At 45.5% G+C, this 23257-nt stretch overlaps 1 protein-coding gene across 3 annotated transcripts in view; it reads right to left on the reverse strand.

Moving 5' to 3' along the window:
- Positions 1-23257, reverse strand: part of LOC129836531 (methylcytosine dioxygenase tet3-B-like) — a 116371-nt gene that overhangs the window by 65181 nt on the left and 27933 nt on the right. The window contains exon 1 of one of the 3 annotated variants that reach the window (XM_055902841.1): positions 1-362. This exon is cut by the window's left edge and continues 631 nt beyond it. The exons of the other annotated variants lie outside the window; for them this stretch is intronic. The gene's annotated coding sequence lies outside the window, so the exon portion shown is untranslated. Of the gene's footprint in view, positions 363-23257 lie in introns of those variants that run through there. 3 annotated transcript variants of the gene reach the window in all.

A 23257-nucleotide genomic window follows, 5' to 3' on the forward strand; every position in this document is an offset into this window, starting at 1 on the left:
TAATTAAATGAGGCCTAATGCATGTATTCTATTCTATTCATATGGCAGTGGAAAGGATCAGCGTTAGACAGAAAATCGAATTACCCTGAGATGACATCGCATGAGAGACAAGTACATATCCCTGGATTAATTGTTTTGCATCTTAATGAACACTATCTGTAATGCAAAGCACACACTCCTGTCTGTCTAGCATCAGTCATAGCTCCAACGAATCCTCCAAGTCACCTGATATCAGTTCAAACAGCAAACACTTGTCCTAGCCTCTGTAGTCTCCTTATGCTTGCTTTTTATCAACTCTTTGTCATGAAGCTGTGAGAAAGCATCTTGTTAAAAAAAACGATTTAAATTATTTGTTTTATAACGATACAGAAAGATATTATCTAAACTCTGTTTTCTGGCTGTGATTTCTCTAAACTGTTACTTCTCCAACCAATATACACAAAACATGACAGAATCCACCCTAAACCATAACATGACATAATCTAATCCACCCTAAACCATAACATGACAGAATCTAATCCACCCTAAAGCATAACATGACAGAATCTAATCCACCCTAAACCATAACATGACATAATCTAATCCACCCTAAACCATAACATACTTTTCATGCTTGTTCGTGTTCATTAGGCACCATACGGAAGAAAACGGACTGAAACAAGTAGGGACCAGCTCCACTTGTACAATGAGCCCTCATTTATGTTTTCCATTGCAAAATCTTTTCAGGGGTTTTCTGTGGCATATCATAATGAACATGACCCAGCAGTGTGAAACGCCAAAAACAGTCAGGTGGTTGACTTCAATTCTAGAAGTGTAGCAGCAGCACGCCGTGGTTCAGCTCCTGCAACTCTCTACTTCCTGGTCTACAGGATTAGTGCCACATTTTACCAGAGGGCCTATATGGGATCAATATTATGCCACATGTATTCACAAATGTAAATCACCAATCCACAAATGTAAATCACTTTCCACAAATGTAAATCACTTTCCACAAATGTAAATCACTATCCACAAACAAACACCTTTTGATTTGTATTTGTAAATCGAGGGCCTTAAGTAAAATGACTGCCATAAAGATTTGTACATAGGAGAGATATGCGCAAACATGACCTGCAACTCCATATTCGGAAGCACTTCGGTCACCTGACTTTTGGCAGGGATTTGAAGACAAGAAAAATACAAAAAAAAATCTCAATAGCAAGGCTATGCTCACTGAGTCTGTACATAGTCAGTTTTCCTTAAGTTTGGGTCAGTCACAGTGGTCAGGTATTCCACCACTGTCTCTCTCTCTCTTTCTCTCTCTCTCTCTCTTTCTCTCTCTCAATTCAATTCAAAGGGTTTTATTGGCATGGGAAACATATGTTTCTCTCTCACTCAGATCCTCCCCTTTTCTCTCTTTCACTCTCTCCCAGAAACTTCTCTTCCTTTCCCCTCACTTTCTCAGCCCCTTCTATCCTCCCTCTCTCCTCTCTAAAGACGACCATGTGGTGTCGGCATGGCGGAGGCCATTCCAGGACAGGGGAACAAACTCAGGCAGCCTCCCTCTACCACTCTGACACCTCAGCTAGCCAACCCTGTGTGTGTTGTGTGTGTGTGTGTGTGTGTGTGTGGCGTAGCTCAGGTACTAAGACAACAGCTGATCAGTGTATTCATAACAGCCACTAGCAACAGGCAGCATGCCAACCACAAACAAACACACACGGATACTTCTCGTGATGGATAAACCAATGAATTAAAAGGACAACATTGCAAGTACAACTCCGATATGTCAGTGTTTAACAGACTACTGTTCTCATTTTAATAAGAATCATAATTCTACTTTAACAGTCCATACAATAACATTAAAATATGCTTTATAATATGCTGTTTACTTCATCTAGGTGCAGAGGAAAATAAAAATAGTTATAGTACATTTGTAGAATTACCTTGAACTACAGGTGTTTTTTGAGGCAGGTTAGGAGAGGTGTAACATTTCACAGAAGAGGAGAGTCTAGATGCAGACAAGGCTAAAGTGAAGTCTGGACTCAATCACTAATTACAGAGCTAGTGCTATAGGTAGATTGTGACAGAGAGAGAGAGAAAGATAGGAAGAGAGAGTGAGAGGGAGAGAGGGAGAGGGAGAGAAAGAGAGGGGGACAGAGAGAGAGGGGGAGAGAGAGAGAGAAAGATAGAAAGAGAGAGTGAGAGAGGGAGAGGGAGAGAAAGAGAGGGGGAGAGAGAGAGAGAAAAAGAGGGAGAGAGAGAAAGTTAGTGAGAGAGAGAGAAAGAGAGAGAGTGAGAGAGAGAGTGTGTGTGTGGGGGGGGGGGGGGGGGGGGGACTAATCAGAGCAGTCTGAGGTAGTTGGACAGGTTTGTCTATTTAGGTCTAGTGACTGACTGTGTGTGTTCAAAACAGGTCATGTTGTTTTCTAGTCACGTTTACTATGCATCACACACACCTTTCAACTGCCATCTGGTTACACTAACAGTCATTTTCTCCATGGATATTACTAGTTACACAATGCAAAACCTTCTGACAACACCAGCCAGCACAAGCCCAAGTCAGATAATCTGCAACGGGTTGGACTGGTTACCACTACAACATATAGCCTAATGCTTTCTCAGATGTTCACCAATACTCAGACCTTTACAGTCACAATGACATGTAGCCTACAGCTGAAGATCCATTTCATAAAGTCTGAAGCCTTTAAGGGTATGGAGGACTTTAACTACTACTACACACACACAGACGCACGCACGCACGCGCACGCACACGCACCCTAAAACTGCAAATTAACCCTGAGACACCAGGCGTGAGGAAAAGTGAAGGCCTTAATTCTGCACGAAAGGCAGTGAGGCAGAAAAGCCATGTAGAGGACGAACACAAGATATTGGCTCATACAGAAAGTCCATGGGACAGATCATACAACATAGTAACTACAGAACGTCCATGGGACAGATCATACTACATAGTAACTACAGAACGTCTGTGGGACAGATCATACTACATAGTAACTACAGAACGTCCGTGGGACAGATCATACTACATAGTAACTACAGAACGTCCATGGGACAGATCATACTACATAGTAACTACAGAACGTCCGTGGGACAGATCATACTACATAGTAACTACAGAACGTCTGTGGGACAGATCATACTACATAGTAACTACAGAACGTCCATGTGACAGATCATACTACATAGTAACTACAGAATGTCTGTGGGACAGATCATACTACATAGTAACTACAGAACGTCCATGAGACAGATCATACTACATAGTAACTACAGACCGTCTGTGGGACAGATCATACTACATAGTTAACTACAGAACGTCTGTGGGACAGATCATACTACATAGTAACTACAGACCGTCTGTGGGACAGATCATACTACATAGTAACTACAGAACGTCCATGAGACAGATCATACTACATAGTAACTACAGAACGTCTGTGGGACAGATCATACTACATAGTAACTACAGAACGTCCGTGGGACAGATCTTACTACATAGTAACTACAGAACGTCCGTGGGACAGATCTTACTACATACATCTTACTACTTCTAAGTACCCCGCATTCAACAACCCGGTCGCATTCCGCTTCGCTCCACAGGTAGTATCACATTTCTCATTTCATTTCATTACAGTACAACGGTTTGATTTGTTTGATATTAGCTAACTACATAGCCGTCTTTGTATCAAAGATAATTGTGTAGTTTAGAGCGATTTTCTAGGTTAGCTAGCCAGCAATTTTCGTCCTTTTAACGTAACGTAACGTAATCAACACTGCTAGCTAGCCAGCTAGCCACCGAATAGCAGCACTGTAGAAACTATTACATTCAACGGAACAACGGAACGACTTGATTAGTGTAGTGTTAGCTAGCTACATAGTTGTCTTTGCTGTCTTTGTATCTAAGATAACTGTGGAGTCTAGAGCAATTATCGGTTAGCTAGCCAGCTTTTTTCGTCCGCCGCGCTGCCGTTCTCCTACCTAGTCAACACTGCTAACACTGCTAACACTGCTAGCTAGCCAACTTCTACCGAATAGCAGCACTGTAGAAACTATTACATTACAACGGAACGATTTGATTAGTGTAGTGTTAGCTAGCTAGTGTTAGCTAGCTACATAGTTGTCTTTGCTGTCCTTGTATCTAAGACAATTGTGTAGTTTAGACTAATTATCTAGCCAGTTACCGAGGTTACCTAGCCAGCTATCGAGGTTACCTAGCCAGCTACACTTTCAAACAAAGTCAACAACGCAGCCACTGCTAGCTAGCCTACTTCAGCAGTACTGTATCATTTTAATCATTTTAGTCAATAAGATTTTTGCAACGTAAGCTTAACTTTCTGAACATTCGAGACGTGTAGTCCACTTGTCATTCCAATCTCCTTTGCATTAGCGTAGCCTCTTCTGTAGCCTGTCAACTATGTGTCTGTCTATCCCTGTTCTCTCCTCTCTGCACAGACCATACAAACGCTTCACACCGCGTGGCCGCGGCCACCCTAACCTGGTGGTCCCAGCGCGCACGACCCACGTGGAGTTCCAGGTCTCCGGTAGCCTCTGGAACTGCCGATCTGCGGCCAACAAGGCAGAGTTCATCTCAGCCTATGCTTCCCTCCAGTCCCTCGACTTCTTGGCACTGACGGAAACATGGATCACCACAGATAACACTGCTACTCCTACTGCTCTCTCTTCGTCTGCCCACGTGTTCTCGCACACCCCGAGAGCTGCTGGTCAGCGGGGTGGTGGCACCAGGATCCTCATCTCTCCCAAGTGGTCATTCTCTCTTTCTCCCCTTACCCATCTGTCTATCGCCTCCTTTGAATTCCATGCTGTCACAGTTACCAGCCCTTTCAAGCTTAACATCCTTATCATTTATCGCCCTCCAGGTTCCCTCGGAGAGTTCATCAATGAGCTTGATGCCTTGATAAGCTCCTTTCCTGAGGACGGCTCACCTCTCACAGTTCTGGGTGACTTTAACCTCCCCACGTCTACCTTTGACTCATTCCTCTCTGCCTCCTTCTTTCCACTCCTCTCCTCTTTTGACCTCACCCTCTCACCTTCCCCCCCTACTCACAAGGCAGGCAATACGCTTGACCTCATCTTTACTAGATGCTGTTCTTCCACTAACCTCATTGCAACTCCCCTCCAAGTCTCCGACCACTACCTTGTATCCTTTTCCCTCTCGCTCTCATCCAACACTTCCCACACTGCCCCTACTCGGATGGTATCGCGCCGTCCCAACCTTCGCTCTCTCTCCCCCGCTACTCTCTCCTCTTCCATCCTATCATCTCTTCCCTCTGCTCAAACCTTCTCCAACCTATCTCCTGATTCTGCCTCCTCAACCCTCCTCTCCTCCCTTTCTGCATCCTTTGACTCTCTATGTCCCCTATCCTCCAGGCCGGCTCGGTCCTCCCCTCCCGCTCCGTGGCTCGACGACTCATTGCGAGCTCACAGAACAGGGCTCCGGGCAGCCGAGCGGAAATGGAGGAAAACTCGCCTCCCTGCGGACCTGGCATCCTTTCACTCCCTCCTCTCTACATTTTCCTCTTCTGTCTCTGCTGCTAAAGCCACTTTCTACCACTCTAAATTCCAAGCATCTGCCTCTAACCCTAGGAAGCTCTTTGCCACCTTCTCCTCCCTCCTGAATCCTCCTCCCCCCCCTCCTCCCTCTCTGCAGATGACTTCGTCAACCATTTTGAAAAGAAGGTTGACGACATCCGATCCTCATTTGCTAAGTCAAACGACACCGCTGGTTCTGCTCACACTGCCGTACCCTGTGCTCTGACCTCTTTCTCCCCTCTCTCTCCAGATGAAATCTCGCGTCTTGTGACGGCCGGCCGCCCAACAACCTGCCCGCTTGACCCTATCCCCTCCTCTCTTCTCCAGACCATTTTCGGAGACCTTCTCCCTTACCTCACCTCTCTCATCAACTCATCCTTGACCGCTGGCTACGTCCCTTCCGTCTTCAAGAGAGCGAGAGTTGCACCCCTGCTGAAAAAACCTACACTCGATCCCTCCGATGTCAACAACTACAGACCAGTATCCCTTCTTTCTTTTCTCTCCAAAACTCTTGAACGTGCCGTCCTTGGCCAGCTCTCCTGCTATCTCTCTCAGAATAACCTTCTTGATCCAAATCAGTCAGGTTTCAAGACTAGTCATTCAACTGAGACTGCTCTTCTCTGTATCACGGAGGCGCTCCGCACTGCTAAAGCTAACTCTCTCTCCTCTGCTCTCATCCTTCTAGACCTATCGGCTGCCTTCGATACTGTGAACCATCAGATCCTCCTCTCCACCCTCTCCGAGTTGGGCATCTCCGGCGCGGCCCACGCTTGGATTGCGTCCTACCTGACAGGTCGCTCCTACCAGGTGGCGTGGCGAGAATCTGTCTCCTCACCACGTGCTCTCACCACTGGTGTCCCCCAGGGCTCTGTTCTAGGCCCTCTCCTATTCTCGCTATACACCAAGTCACTTGGCTCTGTCATAACCTCACATGGTCTCTCCTATCATTGCTATGCAGACGACACACAATTAATCTTCTCCTTTCCCCCTTCTGATGACCAGGTGGCGAATCGCATCTCTGCATGTCTGGCAGACATATCAGTGTGGATGACGGATCACCACCTCAAGCTGAACCTCGGCAAGACGGAGCTGCTCTTCCTCCCGGGGAAGGACTGCCCGTTCCATGATCTCGCCATCACGGTTGACAACTCCATTGTGTCCTCCTCCCAGAGCGCTAAGAACCTTGGCGTGATCCTGGACAACACCCTGTCGCTCTCAACTAAAATCAAGGCGGTGGCCCGTTCCTGTAGGCTCATGCTCTACAACATCCGCAGAGTACGACCCTGCCTCACACAGGAAGCGGCGCAGGTCCTAATCCAGGCACTTGTCATCTCCCGTCTGGATTACTGCAACTCGCTGTTGGCTGGGCTCCCTGCCTGTGCCATTAAACCCCTACAACTCATCCAGAACGCCGCAGGCTGTCTGGTGTTCAACCTTCCCAAGTTCTCTCACGTCACCCCGCTCCTCCGCTCTCTCCACTGGCTTCCAGTTGAAGCTCGCATCCGCTACAAGACCATGGTGCTTGCCTACGGAGCTGTGAGGGGAACGGCACCTCAGTACCTTCAGGCTCTGATCAGGCCCTACACCCAAACTAGGGCACTGCGTTCATCCACCTCTGGCCTGCTCGTCTCCCTACCACTGAGGAAGTACAATTCCCGCTCAGCCCAGTCAAAACTGTTCACTGCTCTGGCACCCCAATGGTGGAACAAACTCCCTCACGACGCCAGGACAGCGGAGTCAATCACCACCTTCCGGAGACACCTGAAACCCCACCTCTTTAAGGAATACCTAGGATAGGACAAAGTAATCCTTCTGACCCCCCCCCCCCCCTTAAAAGATTTAGATGCACTATTGTAAAGTGGTTGTTCCACTGGATATCATAAGGTGAATGCACCAATTTGTAAGTCGCTCTGGATAAGAGCGTCTGCTAAATGACTTAAATGTAAAATGTAAATGTAATAGTAACTACAGAACGTCCGTGGGACAGATCATACTACATAGTAACTACAGAACGTCCGTGGGACAGATCATACTACATAGTAACTACAGAACGTCTGTGGGACAGATCATACTACATAGTAACTACAGAACGTCCGTGGGACAGATCTTACTACATAGTAACTACAGAACGTCCGTGGGACAGATCATACTACATAGTAACTACAGAACGTCCATGGAGAAAATCATACTACATAGTAACTACAGAACGTCCGTGGGACAGATCATACTACATAGTAACTACAGAACGTCCATGGGACAGATCATACTACATAGTAACTACAGAATGTCCGTGGGACAGATCATACTACATAGTAACTACAGAACGTCCATGGGACAGATCATACTACATAGTAACTACAGACTGTCCGTGGGACAGATCATACTACATAGTAACTACAGACCGTCCGTGGGACAGATCAAACTACATATTAACTACAGACCGTCTGTGGGACAGATCATACTACATAGTAACTACAGAACGTCCGTGGGACAGATCATACAACATAGTAACTACAGAACGTCTGTGGGACAGATCATACAACATAGTAACTACAGAATGTCCGTGGGACAGATCATACTACATAGTAACTACAGACCGTCCATGGGACAGATCATACTACATAGTAACTACAGAACGTCCGTGGGACAGATCTTACTACATAGTAACTACAGAACGTCCATGAGACAGATCATACTACATAGTAACTACAGAACGTCCGTGGGACAGATCATACTACATAGTAACTACAGAACGTCCGTGGGATAGATCATACTACATAGTAACTACAGAACGTCCATGTGACAGATCATACTACATAGTAACTACAGAACGTCCATGGAGCAAATCATACTACATAGTAACTACAGAACGTCCGTGGGACAGATCATACTACATAGTAACTACAGAACGTCCATGGGACAGATCATACTACATAGTAACTACAGAATGTCCGTGGGACAGATCACACTACATAGTAACTACAGACCGTCCATGGGACAGATCATACTACATAGTAACTACAGAACGTCCGTGAGACAGATCTTACTACATAGTAACTACAGAACGTCCATGAGACAGATCATACTACATAGTAACTACAGAACGTCCGTGGGACAGATCATACTACATAGTAACTACAGAACGTCCGTGGGATAGATCATACTACATAGTAACTACAGAACGTCCATGTGACAGATCATACTACATAGTAACTACAGAACGTCCATGGAGCAAATCATACTACATAGTAACTACAGAACGTCCGTGGGACAGATCATACTACATAGTAACTACAGAACGTCCATGGGACAGATCTTACTACATAGTAACTACAGAATGTCCGTGGGACAGATCGTACTACATAGTAACTACAGACCGTCCGTGGGACAGATCATACTACATAGTAACTACAGACCGTCTGTGGGACAGATCATACTACATAGTAACTACAGAACGTCCGTGGGACAGATCATACTACATAGTAACTACAGAACGTCTGTGGGACAGATCATACAACATAGTAACTACAGAATGTCCGTGGGACAGATCATACTACATAGTAACTACAGACCGTCCATGGGACAGATCATACTACATAGTAACTACAGAACGTCCATGGGACAGATCATACTACATAGTAACTACAGAACGTCCGTGGGACAGATCATACTACATAGTAATAACTACAGAACGTCCATGTGACAGATCATATTACATAGTAACTACAGAACGTCTGTGGGACAGATCATATTACATAGTAATAACTACAGAACGTCCATGTGACAGATCATATTACATAGTAACTACAGACCGTCCGTGGGACAGATCATACTACATAGTAACTACAGAACGTCTGTGGGACAGATCATATTACATAGTAATAACTACAGAACGTCCATGTGACAGATCATATTACATAGTAACTACAGAACGTCTGTGGGACAGATCATATTACATAGTAATAACTACAGAACGTCCATGTGACAGATCATATTACATAGTAACTACAGACCGTCCGTGTGACAGATCATATTACATAGTAATAACTACAGAACGACCATGTGACAGATCATATTACATAGTAACTACAGAACGTCTGTGGGACAGATCATATTACATAGTAATAACTACAGAACGTCCATGTGACAGATCATATTACATAGTAACTACAGACCGTCCGTGGGACAGATCATATTACATAGTAATAACTACAGAACGTCCATGTGACAGATCATATTACATAGTAACTACAGACCGTCCGTGGGACAGATCATATTACATAGTAACTACAGAACGTCTGTGGGACAGATCATATTACATAGTAATAACTACAGAACGTCCATGTGACAGATCATATTACATAGTAACTACAGACCGTCCGTGGGACAGATCATATTACATAGTAATAACTACAGAACGTCCATGTGACAGATCATATTACATAGTAACTACAGAATGTCCGTGGGACAGATCATACTACATAGTAACTACAGAACGTCTGTGGGACAGATCATACAACATAGTAACTACAGAACGTCCGTGGGACAGATCATACTACATAGTAACTACAGACCGTCCGTGGGACAGATCATACAACATAGTAACTACAGAACGTCCGTGGGACAGATCATATTACATAGTAATAACTACAGAACGTCCATGTGACAGATCACATTACATAGCAACAACAGAACGTCCGTGGGACAGATCATACTACATAGTAACTACAGAACGTCCATGTGACAGATCATATTACATAGTAACTACAGACCGTCCATGGGACAGATCATACTACATAGTAACTACAGAACGTCCGTGGGACAGATCATACTACATAGTAACTACAGAACGTCCGTGGGACAGATCATACTACATAGTAACTACAGACCGTCCATGGAGCAGATCATACTACATAGTAACTACAGAACGTCCGTGGGACAGATCATCCTACATAGTAATAACTACAGACCGTCCATGGGACAGATCATACTACATAGTAACTACAGAATTCAACTGAAACGTTACAGTGGGAAAAATACCTAGTCACAGCCAAACCCTCCCTCTGGGTTTCTGTCTGTCTGTCTAATAAACTTGGCTCTCTGTTTCTCTTTCTCTCTCTCTCAGATGGGTTGGCTGAGTAGGTTAGTTGTTACTCATGTCATCCTTCCCAGTTGAAACAGTTTGGAAAAGTGCATATATTATGACGACATTTTGTGACGTTTTTGTTCATTTTGGACTTCAAAGGGTTTTTTCAGCTGTTAGGGTAGAAGGCAAATTTTCTCGAGGCAAGCTAAAGTTGGTCGCCAAAGTCTACGCCCATTCATCGGTGATTGGTCAACAGTAGGGATTCTCCAAAAAAAAGTATTTGTTGTAATCAGGACAACGACTCTAAGCACACAGGCAAGACAACGCAGGAGTGGCTTCGGGACAAGTCTCTGAATGTCCTTGAGTGGCCCAACCAGAGCCCGGACTTGAACCCGATCGAACATCTCTGGAGAGACCTGAACATAGCTGTGCAGCAACGCTCCCCATCCAACCTGACAGAGCTTGAGAAGATCTGCAGAGAAGAATGGGAGAAACTCCCCAAATACAGGTGTGCCAAGCTTGTAGAGTCATACCCAAGAAGACTCAAGGCTGTAATCACTGCCAAAGGTGCTTCAACACAGTACTGAGTAAAGGGTCTTAATACTTATGTAAATGTGATATGGGGTATTGTGTGTAGATTGTTGAGGCTGTAATGTAACAAAATGTGGAAAAAGTCAAGGGGTCTGCAAATGCACTGTATGTACATTAACTTTTCAAATCACATTAGCAATGGAGCGTTATGTGCCGCGAGAGGGTTCGGTACTTGGCAACGGACATTTACTGTAAATATCCCTATGAAATACTGTATCACAGTATAGCCACTAGCCAGCATGCTTCAACTATGCAAAAGACTTTTCATCTTAAACATATTACACGTTTGAATAACAGAACCAAACCACATTACAGTTTTGAATCATGCAACAATTCACAAGCATGTGTAGAGATTAAAGGTGTTATTGTCTCATCTGTAGGCTACACTCTATACATTTCAGCTTAAAGACAAAAACACAGAGTTGCTAACAGCATGTCTTCACCACTAACGTTAGGCTATCAAAAATGAACTATTAGGCCTACTACCCTTCTCATACGAATATAAAGGTACAGTAGACCTACCTTACAACATTGCAACAAGTCAGGCTTCATTTTTATCAATATCATACAAATCATTTGGCCTACATGTGGTAAAAGCAAATTTAGACTGAAAACCTGGGTATAATATAAACTGAGTGTACAAAACATTAAGAACACCTTCCTAATATTGAGTTATTGTTCTCAGAACTGCCTCAATTCGTCAAGGTGTTGAAAGCATTCCACAGGGACGCTGGCCCATGTTGACTCCAATATTTCCCACAGTTGTGTCAAGTTGGCTGGATGTCCCTTGAGTGGTGGACCATTCCTGATACAGAAACTGCTGAGCGTGGAAAAATCCAGCAGCGTTACAGTTCTTGACATAAACCGGTGCGCCTGGCACCTTCTACCATACCCCTTTTGTCTTGCCCAATTACCCTCTGAATGGCACACACACACAATCCATGTCTCAATTGTCTCAAGGCTTGAAAATACTTCTTAAACCTGTCTGCTCCCCTTCATCTACACTGATTAAAGTGGATTTAACAAGTGGCATCAATAAGGGATCATAGCCTTCACATGGGCAGTCTGTGTTATGGAAAGAGAAGGTGTTCATAATGTTTTGAACACTCAGAGTATGAGTGAATTCACTGGGCAGCTGCGACAAGCGACGGGCTGTTTTATATGGAAGCTCATACTCGCCACCCCAAAAAATAAATACATTGAAATGCCTCATGATTTGTCAACTTATGCACATGAATCTGTCCGATCAACTGCAGCACATAACAAGCTGCAGGTAGCCTAGATCTCTTCTGATCCCATCTGGGCCTGGTCAAGGGAAACAAAGCGGTAAAGTCATGTATTCATAGCCTAAGCTATGTATTCATAGCCTAATATAGGCCCATTTATTTGTGTTCTGAGAAAATGTAAATGTGATCAAATTTGGTTTATATTTCAACTTCAGGTGGCTTCCTAGGCCTTTTTTAATAAAACATTATTGACTGGAATTAAACAATCAACACAATAATGATGTCGTACTGTATGAATAACTTTTTAATTACCGGTGCAAAGGCTACACGACGCAACTCCACATAAAGCAAGCTCTGCCCTGTTATAAATTCTATTGTCCAATGGCAGTTGTCTCTTTGTCTGTGTAAAGGACCACCCCTGTGATTGTTTTTATATATAATTCATATGAACAAGTACAAGATTGTTGCAGTTCCATCCTCCCGAGGGCCAGGAGTTTTTAAAACAAAAAACATATGATCTGATTAGAAAAAAATACCGGTCCCACAATAGCCCATATAAAACCCTTTTTTACAGCATACCTTACAACTAGTGTCTTCAGTTGGTTAGGTTAGCCTACCAGATCAGGAAAAACCTCTGAAATCATCACACAATGTTAAAAATGAAAAAACATATCCTTTTTGTATGATCTACTATCGACCTTGTACATTTCTTCAGGTGGTGGGGATGACCTTCCATAGTTCTACGTGGCTCAGTGCAGCCGGCAATTTCAGAATGTAACAGAATGGTACTGCATTTCAGGTAAAAACTCAATAAAATACGTCTCAAATATTTGAAAAATGCCTCTACATTTCAGCTGTTACAAAATCATTGCTCTGCTATTACCATTTTTATTGTAAGAGTGTTGGCTCAACGAGACAATTGGGTTGTCACGACTTCCGCCGAATTTGGGGCCTCTCCTTGTTTGGGCGGCGTTCAGCGGTCGACGTCACCGGCTTTCTAGCCTCCACCGATCTACATTTCTTTTTCCATTTGTTTTGTCTGTATTGTACACACCTGGTTCCCATTACATTTGAATTATTTCCCTATTTAACCCTCTGGAGCCATCATGGTTTTGTGCGTGTTTATTGTTGTCAGTTGTCTCGTTTATGTGATTCTGGATTTTCGTTCACCTTGTTGGAAGATTATTTTTGAGTAAAGTTACTATTATTACTCATCTCTGTGTCCTGCGCCTGACTCCGCCTTACCCACATCCCCTTGACAGAAACACCCACCTTCAATGGAGTCAGCAGGTGCACACAGCCCTCCTCTACCTATGGAGCAGCACGCAACTATGTTGCAAAGTCTCGGCACAGCCATGGATCGCGTGCTGCAAACCATGGAGCGATGGGAGAGAGGGGTTTTTCCAGCAACCCCATCATCATCACCCCAGCTTCCACAACAACCCACACTGCTGTCCACCCCTCCTTCACCTGGATCCAGTGGGATTCGGCTCGCGTTCCCGAGGGTATACGATGGAACGGCTGCCGGGTGCCAGGGGTTCCTACTCCAGCTGGGGTTGTACCTGGCAACCGTTCACCCAGCTCTTTCGGGAAGCGAGAGTGTAAACGCCCTCATCTCCTGTCTGACTGGTAGAGCACTCGAATGGGCCAACACAGTCTGGGGAAGGGAAGGACCGACGTTGGACAATTATGAGGATTTTACCCACCGCTTCCGGGCGGTTTTTGATGATCCACCTGAAGGGAGAGCGGCGGGGGAACGCTTGTATCATCTCAGACAGGGGATGAGGAGCGCACAAGACGCTCTGGATTCTCGAACTCTGGCCGCCGGCGCGGGATGGAATGAGCGGGCCCTGATCGACCACTACAGGTGTGATCTACGCGAGGACGTTTGTAGGGAGCTAGCCTGCAGGGACACCACCCTTACCTTTGACCAGCTGGTGGACCTATCCAATAGGCTGGATAACATGTTGGCCTCCCGCGGACTTCCGGATCGAGGTCCGTCAGTTCCATCCCCCAGCATGTCAGACCCGATGCCGATGGAGCTAGGAGGTGCTGCTATGAGGGGGACCGGAGGGGAGGCCATTCCCTTCACCACCTGTGGCCGCAGAGGGCACACTGCTGGTCGGTGCTGGGGAGGTTCTCCAGGGAGTCGAGGCAGCAGGCAGGGCACTGGTGGATCATCCCAGGTGAGTAGGCACCCGACTCACCCAGAGCTTCCTGTTTCGCACTTGTGTGTATGTATAGAATTTCCTGAGTTTTCCCCGCATTCCCAGCATAAGGCGCTAGTAGATTCAGGTGCAGCTGGGAACTTCATTTATCGTTCATTTGCAATTAGATTAGGGTTCCCTATTGTTCCTGTTGATGTGCCCTTCCCTGTACATGCCTTAGATAGTCGTCCTTTAGGGTCGGGACTGATCAGGGAGGTCACAGCTCTACTATGTATGATAATGCAGGGGGATCATAGGGAGAGAATTAGTCTCTTTCTGATCGATTTACCTGCGTTTCCTGTGGTGTTGGGGCGTCCCTGGTTGGCCGATCATGACTACACTATTTCGTGCAAACAGGGGGCTCTCAAGGGATGGTCACGTCAGTGCTCAGGGAGGTGTGTAGGTGTTTCCATAGGTGCAACTACGGTGGAGATCCAAATCAGGTCTCCACCATGCACATCCCCCCTGAATATGCCGATTTGGCTCTCGCCTGTGTATTGACTATCGAGGTATAAATCAGATCACAGTAAAGTACAGTTACCCGCTGCCTCTCATAGCCAGTGTGACAGAGTCATTGCACGGGGCGCGCTTCTTCACAAAATTGGATCTCAGGAGCGCTTACAACCTAGTGCGTATCCGGGAGGGAGATGAGTGGAAGACGGCATTTAGTACCACCTCAGGGCACTATGAGTACCTTGTCATGTCGTATGGGTTGATGAATGCCTTTTGTAGACAAGATTTTCAGGGACCTGCACGGGCAGGGTGTAGTGGTGTATATAGATGACATTCTAATATACTCCGCCACACGCGCCGCGCATATGTCCCTGGTGCGCAAGGTGGCTTGGTCGACTGTTGGAGCATGACCTGTACGTCAAGGCTGAGAAATGTCTGTTCTTCCAACAGTCCGTCTCCTTCCTAGGGTACCGCCTGTCTGCGACAGGGGTGGAGATGGAGAAGGACCGCATTTCAGCCGTGCGTAAAAACTGCAACTACGGTATAGGAGGAGCAGCGGTTTTAAGGGTTTGCCAACTACTACTGGAGGTTTATCCGGAGCTTTGGTCAGGTAGCGGCTCCCATTACCACTTTGCTAAAGAGGGGACCGGTGCAACTGCAGTGGTCAGCTGGGGCGGACAGGGCTTTTGGTCACCTAAAGGCTCTGTTTATCCCGGTTCCCGTGCTGGCTCATCCTGATCCCTCTTTGGTATTTATAGTAGAGGTGGACGCGTCCGAGGCTGGGATAGGAGCTGTGCTGGCTCAGCGCTCGGGTACGCCACCAAAGCTCAGCCCCTGTGCTTTTTTTCGAAGAAGCTCAGCCCGGCGGAGCGAAACTATGATGTGGGGGATCGGGAGCTGTTAGCTGTTGTCAAGGCTCTGAAGGCGTGGAGGCATTGGCTTGAGGGGGCTAAATACCCTTTCCTCATTTGGACTGACCACCGCAATCTGGAGTACATCCGGGCGGCAAGGAGACTGAACCCTCATCAGACAAGGTGGGCCATGTTTTTCACCCGTTTTGTTTTCACCCTTTCCTACAGACCAGGTTCCCAGAACGCTAAGGCAGACACACTGTCCCGGATGTATGACAGAGAGGAGCGGTACACGGATCCCACTACCATACTTCCGGCTTCTTACCTGGTGGCACCGGTGGTGTGGGAGCTGGACGCAGACATTGAGCGGGCGTTACATACAGAGCCCACTCCCAACCAGTGTCCAGCTGGGCGTCGGTACGTTCTGTCTGATGTCTGCGATCGTTTGATCTGTTGGGCTCACACGTCACCCTCCTCTGGTCATCCTGGCATCGGTCGGACAGTGCGCTGTCTTAGTGTGAAGTACTGGTGGCCCACTTTAGCTAAGGATGTGAGGGTTTATGTTTCCTCCTGCTCGGTGTGCGCTCAGTGCAAGGCACCTAAACACCTGCCCAGAGGGAAATTACAACCCCTACCCGTTCCACAACGGCCGTGGTCACACCTATCGGTGGATTTCGTGACGGTTCTTCCTCCGTCATAGGGAAACACCACAATCCTGGTCGTTGTGGATCGGTTTTCTAAGTCCTGCTGTCTCCTTCCTTTGCCCGGTCTCCCTACGACTCAACAGACTGCAGAGGCCCTGTTCACCCACGTCTTCCGGCACTACGGGGTGCCTGAGAATATAGTTTCTGATCGGGGTCACCAGTTCACGTCTAGGGTCTGGAGGGCGTTTATGGAACACCTGGGGGTCTCGGTCAGCATCACCTCAGGTTTTCACCCCGAGAGTAACAGGCAGGTGGAGAGAGTTAACAAGGATGTGGGTAGGTTTCTGCGGTCCTATTGCCTGGACCGGCCGGGGGAGTGGGTGGCTTTCATCCCCTGGGTAGAAATGGCCCAGAACTCCCTCCTCCACTCCTACACTAACATATCTACTTTTCAATGTGTACTAGGTTATCAACTGGTCCTGGCACCGTTCCATCAGAGCCAGATTGAAGCACCTGCGGTGGACGAATGGTTTCGGCACTCGGAAGAAACATGGGACGCTGCCCATGTGCGCCTGCAACGGGCCATCAGGGGGCAGAAGGCGAGTGCTAACCGCCACCGCAGTCACCTAGACTCTGACATGGGTTTACACTGCCCTGCCTGGAGGGGGGCAACTGTCGGGTGGAGTGTCGAGAGCTAACTACGGAGGTAACGCTAGAGACAGAGCAAGTTCGTAAGTTATACATTATTGAAACAGGTATAGCCGAGGTTATTCTCTCAAAACCTATAGAGAATCTGTCATAGTGTGAAAAGGGTCTAACTCTCTAGTCTGTCTTAGAGACCCTGGCTGGATGGTACATTAGCTCATTTGTCTCAGTCTCCTCTCTAACTCTCTAGTGGGTATCAGAGACCCTGGCTGAATGGTACATTAGCTCACATGTCTCAGTCTCTCCTCTCTAACTCTCTAGTGGGTATCAGAGACCCTGGCTGGATGGTACATTAGCTCACATGTCTCAGTCTCTCCTCTCTAACTCTCTAGTGGGTATCAGAGACCCTGGCTGAATGGTACATTAGCTCACCTTGAGATGAGAGAAGCAAGGTGAGTGCCCCATCAGTTACTGTCAATGTAGATGCAAGCAAGCACACACACACACACACACACACACACACACACACACACACACACACACACACACACACACACACACACACACACACACACACACACACACACACACACACACACACACACACACACAGATGTAAAGTAGCCACACACACCACAGTTATGTGAGAGCTTCATAGTAAATCAATCTCCACACACACACAGACACACAGACACACACACACGCACACACACACACCGGTCCCTGCCTGCCTGTGTGTATACCGCAGCCTGGGGGCCCACCTCCCTCTCACAGGAAGCAGCTTGCCTCAAGCTTGCGTAAATCTAACATGCTGAGTCAGGGAAAGAGAGGCCTGAGTGCTGGCAAACACAAACACATGCATGGACACAGGAAGGCAGACACACACACACACACACACACACACACACACACACACACACACACACACACACACACACACACACACACACACACACACACACACACACACACACACACACACACACACACACTGTGTACACAGAGGAGAGATCAGACATGGGAAAGAGAGAGAGAAGAGAGATATAACAGTAGAGATAGCTAGATCCCAGATTTGATTTGATTTCGCTAACACGTAGCCCAACTCAATAGGGGGCCTCACAAGGATAACGATCCCATTAATGGATAGTAAGCAATGGAAAAGAAGATTATGAAGGGAGATTTACATATTCTTAACTTTATCTGTGAGTTTGATGCTTGAACTGCCCCTGTCTGTTTCCAGATGGCTATCGTCTGATGGTTTGAATCAGAGTGGAGTTTTGTATTTTGGGGCAAAGGGACAATTTCTAATTTCTATTCACCAAGGCAAATCAAGCACGGCTTCAAAGCCTCCCCCGTGACTAAAAACATTTGCACAGAACCGCTCAGAACACACTCACATAAACTCATGCACCCAACCACCCACCCACCCACCCACCCACGCACGCACTCACGCACGCACGCACGCACACACACACACACACAGAGATGTAAAGTAGCCTGGACTTTTGAGTTTAGCTTAGAAACTGACCAAGCTCACAGTTTTGGGCTTATTCCGAATGACTTCCAGTTCATTGCAAAGGGAAACAATTTTGAGCCCCAATCAAACAAATGGACAAATTGTAAATTAAAACTAAATGAGGGAAATATAGAGAGGGATTTGACATGATTATTACCATCGTCATGGGTATGATTACAGTACATCAGGTATTTTAATTATCTGTATTGTCTACTTGTTGAATGTTTGTGAAGTCTTGATTGTGGTTGTTAGTAATATCTTGTTAATTGGTGTTGGACCCCAGAAAGATTAGTTAGCGTTATGGCGTTAGCTAATGGGGCTCCTAATAAAAATGACAAATTACAAAATTACATTAGACTTGGTTCAAGTGTTCCAAACTATTACTTCCTCCACATCAGAGGAGGCTGGTGAGGGGAGAACGGCTCATAATAATGGATGGATTGGAGTGAATGGAATGGTATCAAACACATTTAAACCAAGTGTTTGATGTGTTTGAGACCATTCCATTCAATCCGTTCCAGCCATTACTATGAGCCCGTCCTCCCTATGTAGTGCCACCAGCCGCCACTGCAGTACACACAACTAGTTGAACCTCCCATTGCCTAGCCCTAGATCATTACATAGACTGCCTGGCACAGAAACCATGCTACCAAAGCTGGCATAGGCCGTTGGCTCATCTTACATGTGGAGCCTAGCTGGCCATGGAAATTAACACAGATTAGAAGAAAATGCCAAGTTAGATTAAGTTGCCTACCACTGATCTAAGGTCAGTTCTGTTTCTTTCACCCTTAATGGTTTCATTACCAAGCTCTCTAGCTGTATTTAAACCTAGACATTAAACCTGGCTCAGTGTAGAGGCAGATAAATCTCCTGTAATGGAAGATGGACAGGAGCCAAATCACAACCAAATGAAATAAAAGAGACATTTCCTGACCTGAACACCCCAGAGTTTCTTTCTGGAGAAAAAACAAGAGCTGCAGCTCCACTAACTGCACTACTGCTGCTGTTACTGCTAGCTGTTACTACTAGCTGTTACTGCTAGCTGTTACTACTAGCTGTTACTACTAGCTGTTACTGCTAGCTGTTACTACTAGCTGTTACTGCTAGCTGTTACTACTAGCTGTTACTGCTAGCTGTTACTGCTAGCTGTTACTACTAGCTGTTACTACTAGCTGTTACTGCTAGCTGTTACTACTAGCTGTTACTGCTAGCTGTTACTACTAGCTGTTACTACTAGCTGTTACTGCTAGCTGTTACTACTAGCTGATACTGCTAGCTGTTACTACTAGCGGTTACTGCTAGCTGTTACTACTAGCTGTTACTGCTAGCTGTTACTACTAGCTGTTACTGCTAGCTGTTACTGCTAGCTGTTACTGCTAGCTGTTACTACTAGCTGTTACTACTAGCTGTTACTGCTAGCTGTTACTACTAGCTGTTACTGCTAGCTGTTACTACTAGCTGTTACTACTAGCTGTTACTGCTAGCTGTTACTACTAGCTGTTACTACTAGCTGTTACTGCTAGCTGTTACTACTAGCTGTTACTGCTAGCTGTTACTACTAGCTGTTACTACTAGCTGTTACTGCTAGCTGTTACTACTAGCTGATACTGCTAGCTGTTACTACTAGCGGTTACTGCTAGCTGTTACTACTAGCTGTTACTGCTAGCTGTTACTACTAGCTGTTACTGCTAGCTGTTACTGCTAGCTGTTACTACTAGCTGGTACTGCTAGCTGTTACTACTAGCTGTTACTGCTAGCTGTTGCTACTAGCTGTTACTACTAGCTGTTACTGCTAGCTGTTACTACTAGCTGTTACTACTAGCTGTTACTACTAGCTGTTACTACTAGCTGTTACTGCTAGCTGTCACTACTAGCTGTTACTACTAACTGTTACTACCTGTTACTGCTAGCTGTTACTACTAGCTGTTACTGCTAGCTGTTACTACTAGCTGTTACTGCTAGCTGTTACTACTAGCTGTTACTACTAGCTGTTACTGCTAGCTGTTACTACTAGCTGATACTGCTAGCTGTTACTACTAGCGGTTACTGCTAGCTGTTACTACTAGCTGTTACTGCTAGCTGTTACTACTAGCTGTTACTGCTAGCTGTTACTGCTAGCTGTTACTACTAGCTGGTACTGCTAGCTGTTACTACTAGCTGTTACTGCTAGCTGTTGCTACTAGCTGTTACTACTAGCTGTTACTGCTAGCTGTTACTACTAGCTGTTACTACTAGCTGTTACTACTAGCTGTTACTACTAGATGTTACTACTAGCTGTTACTACTAGCTGTTACTGCTAGCTGTCACTACTAGCTGTTACTACTAACTGTTACTACCTGTTACTGCTAGCTGTTACTACTAGCTGTTACTGCTAGCTGTTACTACTAGCTGTTACTACTAACTGTTACTACCTGTTACTGCTAGCTGTTACTACTAGCTGTTACTACTAGCTGTTACTACTAGCTGTTACTGCTAGCTGTCACTACTAGCTGTTACTGCTCGCTGTTACTACTAGGTGTTACTGCTAGCTGTTACTGCTAGCTGTTACTACTAGCTGTTACTACTAACTGTTACTACTAGCTGTTACTACTAGCTGTTACTGCTAGCTGTCACTACTAGATGTTACTGCTAGCTGTTACTACTAGCTGTTACTACTAGCTGTTACTACTAGCTGTTACTGCTACCTGTCACTACTAGCTGTTACTGCTCGCTGTTACTACTAGGTGTTACTGCTGGCTGTTACTACCAGTGTTGCCAACTCCTCATTAAGGAAAGTAGCTATTGGCTGTCCTAAAAGTTGCTAGAAGTCACTAAATGACATCGCCTAATTGGCCATGTGCATGTAATTGTGATGGACGCTGTAGGAGAGAGGAATAACGTCGTGGGAGAGACCAAAAGTGAGTAAAAAACACCCTAAATATGTTTAGAACTACAAATGAGCAAGCTGCAGAGAGTGGCACACACAGCGAATAAGAACCAGATATTTGAGGCTACTCCTCCTTCAGCACTTTATAGACCCCATTGTTAATCCCTGTCATAACATAGCCATTGTCAGTCCCTATCCCCAAGAGTTTCTCTTTTTTAAGACAACACTTCTCGAGGAAAGCCACAACAGCACGGGCTATAGATTTGGCATCTCCTCCCTCCAACTCAACAAGCCCCAGAAATGTTGATACAATTGTCTGCTTGGTGTCACTAAAGTTACCTTATCACAACCCCAAGGTACTTAGAAATACTTACATCCGTGAACTCATCAAGGAGGAGGCTGAAACGCTGGTCACCCACATCTGCGACCAACTTTTTCAGAAAGAAGAACACCATTAATCATTTCTGTGCACTTTGTCCTGTGCATATTGAAGTGGGTAGCAGCAGTGGAGTCTGAGAGAGCAGCTCTACATGCTTCTCCAATGTGATCACATGCCAGCATGGAACAGTATTCAGCGATCGCTAATGCCATGGTGGCCTCAGCCTTTTTGCAGTCCATTTTTTTAACCATAAATGGCAGCTTGTTTTGGGTGGAACTGTTATAATGCTTTGCCTTTTGAGTATGGATATGAGTATGTTTTTTTACATCACTATGTTTGGCGTAGATATCAGCCTTAGAATACAGGCAGTATGCCCGTTTATCATCTCCAATAAACGGCTTCAACCAGCCTTTGAATTCAGGGTTTGATTCCCACTCCTTTCTGTATTTTGAGTGTACAGTTTAGACTGTGAGACATGATGAGCTAGCCAGCTAGATGTTTAGCTTATGTCACAGAGAGGCACACACACAGTGGACAAGGTGAGTAAGTGACTGAGGCTGTGTGAGTCAAATGCAGTGATTTATTTTTGTGCAGTGATTTATTTTAGACAAAGAACATTTTACAATTACATCCCGCCCTGAATGTTACTGCTAGCTGTTACTACTAGCTGTTACTATTAAGTGTTACTGCTAGCTGTTACTACTAACTGTTACTACTAGGTGTTACTACTAGGTGTTACTGCTAGCTGTTACTACTAGCTGTTACTATTAAGTGTTACTACTAGCTGTTACTACTAACTGTTACTACTAGGTGTTACTACTAGGTGTTACTGCTAGCTGTTACTACTAGCTGTTACTACTAGGTGTTACTACTAGGTGTTACTACTAGGTATTACTACTAGGTGTTACTACTAGGTGTTACTGCTAGGTGTTACTACTAGGTGTTCCTACTAGGTGTTACTACTAGGTGTTACTGTTAGGTGTTACTACTAGGTGTTACTACTAGGTGTTACTACTAGGTGTTACTGCTAGGTGTTACTACTAGGTGTTACTACTAGGTGTTACTGCTAGCTGTTACGACTAGTTGTTCCTACTAGCTGTTACTACTGCTGCTGTTACCGCTAGCATTTACTACTAGTTGTTACTATTACGTGTTACTACTAGCTGTTACTACTAGGTGTTACTGCTAGCTGTTACTACTAGCTGTTACTTTTAGCTGTTATACATGATATAGTATAGGCCTT

The sequence above is a fragment of the Salvelinus fontinalis genome, chromosome 37 (genome assembly GCF_029448725.1).
Source record: "Salvelinus fontinalis isolate EN_2023a chromosome 37, ASM2944872v1, whole genome shotgun sequence".
In the NCBI taxonomy this organism is placed as follows: domain Eukaryota; kingdom Metazoa; phylum Chordata; class Actinopteri; order Salmoniformes; family Salmonidae; genus Salvelinus; species Salvelinus fontinalis.